Raw genomic sequence first — 4,344 nt, 5'->3', positions numbered from 1 at the left:
CATCTTACCACCTTATCTCGATACCTCTCATTTTTAATTTTTTATTATTAAGGACGTGTTTGACGTTAAATTTTCTTATAACGTGTTTGATAATAATTTTAATATTATAATATAAGATAATAAAAATATAATATATATTTTTATTATATTTTTCAATGTTTTAAGATGGATCGGTGAATCCTCGAAAAAATATTATAAAATTTGATGTACACTAAATACATCTTTAAGTATAAAATTAAGAATTAAAACGTGTCAGTTTTCCATTGGTCGTGTGCCAACCTGCTAATGCATGATATATGTTTTTGCCATAAATATTATAGGTACAATGAGACATTAATATTATAATTAATTTTTTATAATTAAATATTTATAGTATTAGGATAGTAATAAAAGATATATATCTATTTTTCTTCGACATAATCATTTTATTAATATTTGTATATTTTATTATTCGATATTTAGAGTATAATTTATGGAGGATCGATCTCACGACTTTCAGGATGAAACTCATCTCGATAATCATTAGGTCAACAAGATCTGATTTAATTGATTTTTTTTAGTATAAATGAATTTATATTCTTTTATTTAATAATAATTCCTATAGATTATATATATTCTTTCCATTTTAAATTACTATATGTCGTCATTCCCCATAAAAATAGTAAATATATATTCTTTTCGTATTTAAATAGATGACGTTTTGATTTTTTAGATTCATTGATAAATTGATATATCTAACTATAATTATTATCCGGATACATCAAACTTTCAATGAATCTAAAAAATAAAAATATCAACTATATAAATACTATTTATATAGAGATGTAGTATTTTATTCCGTCTTTGAATGAAAACATGTAATTATTCGCTCTTTGTTTTTTCGCCAAACAGATGGAAATTGTTTATTATTATTATTATAAAAACAAAAAGATAGAAATTGTTATTTAAAGACATCACTTAGTTCAAACCACAACCCAAAAGGCACAAATTAAATTTCTGAATAAATAATTTCACTAAAATTATGAGCAACCAAGTTGAGGAACGAGAAGAAGATGCCTGCAACCAAGCTGTCAGGCTAGCCTACTCACTTGCGTTTCCGATGGTACTAAAATCGGCTCTTGAGCTGAAAATCATAGACACCATTTATGAGGCTGGTAACACCAAATTCTTAACGGCTTCTGAGCTGGCTAGTCGACTTCCGACCAAGAACCCCAACGCGCCGGCAGAGTTGGATCGGATGCTCTGTCTTTTGTCAAGCTATGATGTTTTGAAGTGCACGATTAGAAACAAAGAGAATGGGGATGTCGAGAGATAGTACAGTGCTCGACCGGTTTGCAAGTTCTTGGCGTTGATCAAGAGGGAGGGTCTGTTGGGCCACATTTTTTGCTTCTCAATGACAAAGTGCTCACAAAGAGCTGGTAATTATTTATGTGTTTTTCTTTTGCGTTGAATCTATTCATAAATTTTACACAAGTCATAGCTATATCGAGCAAAGCTGGTAATTATTTATGTGTTTTTCTTTTGCGTTGAATCTATTCATAAATTTTACACAAGTCATAGCTATATCGAGCAAGTTTACGGACTTCCACCTAAGCTTATTAATGTTAGATTATATATTATTTAATTCGATTATATGTTTAGACAAGATTCGCGATATAACCCACCAAAATTAAATCAGGTTCGAATTTGTGGCTAATCTACTTCGATCTGCTCTATTAGTACAATACTTATTTTCTAATATCACAAAAGAAGCATACTTATATTTGTTTTTCAAGGAAAATGTTTTTATAAATTTGATCTAAAATGGCCGCAGCCCCGTTTAAATTCTGAGTTCTACAAGCTCAGTTCTACAGTATATTATTATTGACCAACATATAACATAAAAAAGAAATGTACAATAAACTAACACTCTCCACTTTAATGTCACATAATAAACTTTTTTTTTATCCACTAGAAGGGTAGTTAGGTTAGGGAAAAATCGATTGAACCTATAGTTTTGTCCAAATCGATCATATGGTTTAGTTCGGTTTGACTAATTTTTTAAAACGGTTTGATTTTGATTTGTTAGAATAATGTCAATTTAATTTTGGTTAATCTAGTTCGATTTAATTGATTTTTGGTTAAAATTAATATGAAAAAAAAGTTATCTAGTTAAGGAATATCTAATTAATAATATTCCTTATTTATTAATTTCAAATATTTTTAAATCAACATTATCTGTCAATTATGAATAAATTATCCTAATTGTGCTCTCGTAAAATCAATGCATATTTTATATAACATTTTCACTCATGCCTTCATTTAATTCACTATTTTAAATCAGATTAATAAGGACATATAATTTATTATTTTTATCGATAAATCATATTTCTAATTACTATTTGCAATTTTTACTATGTGACATTTGGATAGTAGTGAATAAATTTTTTATTGATCTGTATTTCCTCTTAAGTTTTTGTTAAATTTTTTTAAAGATAATAATGATTTTATTTTAAGAAATATACCTTGTAATATTATTTTAATTTATTTTAAATAAACAATAGAATGAAAAATATTTGTTGAATTTTAATTGGTCATTAAATATGCAATCGGAACTATTCAATATAAAAGAACTATTCAATATAAAAAAGGGTACAATAATTTAATAATGAGTTGATTAAATTTAATTTTAGAATTTGTTTTAATTTCTGTTAGAGGTCATAACAACTTTTATTTTTAATAATTTGGGTATATAAATGGTGATTAATCCTAATTATTATGCCAATTAATTGCAGGAGTCATCTTAATGAATTTATATTAGGAGGAGGGATAATGGATAGGGCACTTGGAAAGTCTTTATTTGAATGTGCATAGATCAAAGATTTAGTAGGGTATTCAATCAAGCAATGTCGAATTACACCATATTGGCCATGAACAAGATACTGGATGTTTATGAAGGATTTGTAGACCTCAATGTCTTGGTTGATGTTGGAGGGGGAATTGGGTTTCTCTCAATGCAATTACGTCCAAATATCCTCACATAAAGAGTATTAACTTTGATCTACTTCATGTGATTTTCGATGCACCTTCTTATCCAAGTACTTACTTAATTTTAAATAAATAACACTCATAATTATATATATTTTATCGATATTTATTGGACTTGTGATAAAATATTTACAAATTTGAAATAATTTTATATTGTAGGTGTGGAACATGTTGGAGGAAATATGTTTGCTAATATTCCAAAAGCAGATGCAATTTTCTTGAAGGTATGGTACACTTTTTAAAACAATCTAGGATTATATTTTTACCTCTTTTTTCTCATATTATTATTTTCTGAGTTTATGTGCTATGTCAAAATCAAAACCAGTTGACTACGGAAAAAAAAAACAAAAAAATTTGGAGATGATAATTGTGTCTGGTTATTACTCTTGTTAATTCAATTTCATCTACCTTTAACCAGTATGTGTGAGAATCAAAACAAGTAACAAGAAAAATTTAAATGGATAACAAAACAAGTAAATTTAGTATTTTGAGAATCCAAAGCCCTAAAAGTGGAGTTTAAACAATAGTCCATCTTCAGGAGTAGGTGAGTTAAGAAATGTTCAAGACAATGAAATTCATTAGAGTGGAAACTATTTAAGAAGTTGATCCATTTCTTCTGTCTCATATATTAATGTTTCACGGATAAAAATTTACAATGAATACTTCATGACTGGAGTGACATGAAGAATTGTTGGGAAGCTCTGTCGAGCAGTGGGAAGGTGATTGTTGTGGAATACATTCTTAAAGAAGCTCCAGAAAATAGCATCACTTCCCAAATTCTACTGTTACTAGATTCAGTGATGCTTGCTTTTTGCTCTGAAGGAAAAGAGAGGACTCAGAAAGAGTTTGAAACCTTAGCTATGGAGGTTGGATATTCAGAGTTTGAAATTGTATGTTGTGCTTACAATTGTTGGGTAATGGAATTCCATAAGTTGAAAAGCCCTTAAAATTCTTTCATGTTGAAATTTTCATCAGAAGTTTGAGATACACATTAAATGTTTACTCCAGATATGACTCAAGTATGGTGAAGTCCAACAGTCTCCTGGCATATTTAGTTATTTTCTTTATCAATAAAAGTTTTTCTTTTGGAGTGCTAAGGATATTGTTGCTACCAATGCGAATCTTGTACCGAGGCAGTTTAAGTTGTAGCCCTACAAAATTTGAGAACCATGTTGGCGAATGACGATGAAATATATCACAAATGACTTAAGATAATTAATACATGAAAGCTTTCAAATTAGTGGCGATTGATAACCTCAAAATTTACAACTTTCTTAGCTAGAAAAATTAAGTGGCTTTTGCATCTCCAATGGATCC

General features: G+C 28.4%; 1 pseudogene; it reads left to right on the top strand.

The window, feature by feature from the left end:
• Positions 1-1,021: 1,021 nt before the first annotated feature.
• Positions 1,022-3,974, top strand: LOC139883292 (caffeic acid 3-O-methyltransferase-like; annotated as a pseudogene).
• The last annotated feature ends 370 nt before the right edge of the window (positions 3,975-4,344 follow it).

This window comes from Rutidosis leptorrhynchoides, unplaced genomic scaffold (assembly GCF_046630445.1).
Source record: "Rutidosis leptorrhynchoides isolate AG116_Rl617_1_P2 unplaced genomic scaffold, CSIRO_AGI_Rlap_v1 contig38, whole genome shotgun sequence".
NCBI lineage: Eukaryota > Viridiplantae > Streptophyta > Magnoliopsida > Asterales > Asteraceae > Rutidosis > Rutidosis leptorrhynchoides.
The sequence above is the reverse complement of the archived record's forward strand: the minus strand, read 5'-3'. Positions and strand labels throughout refer to the sequence as shown.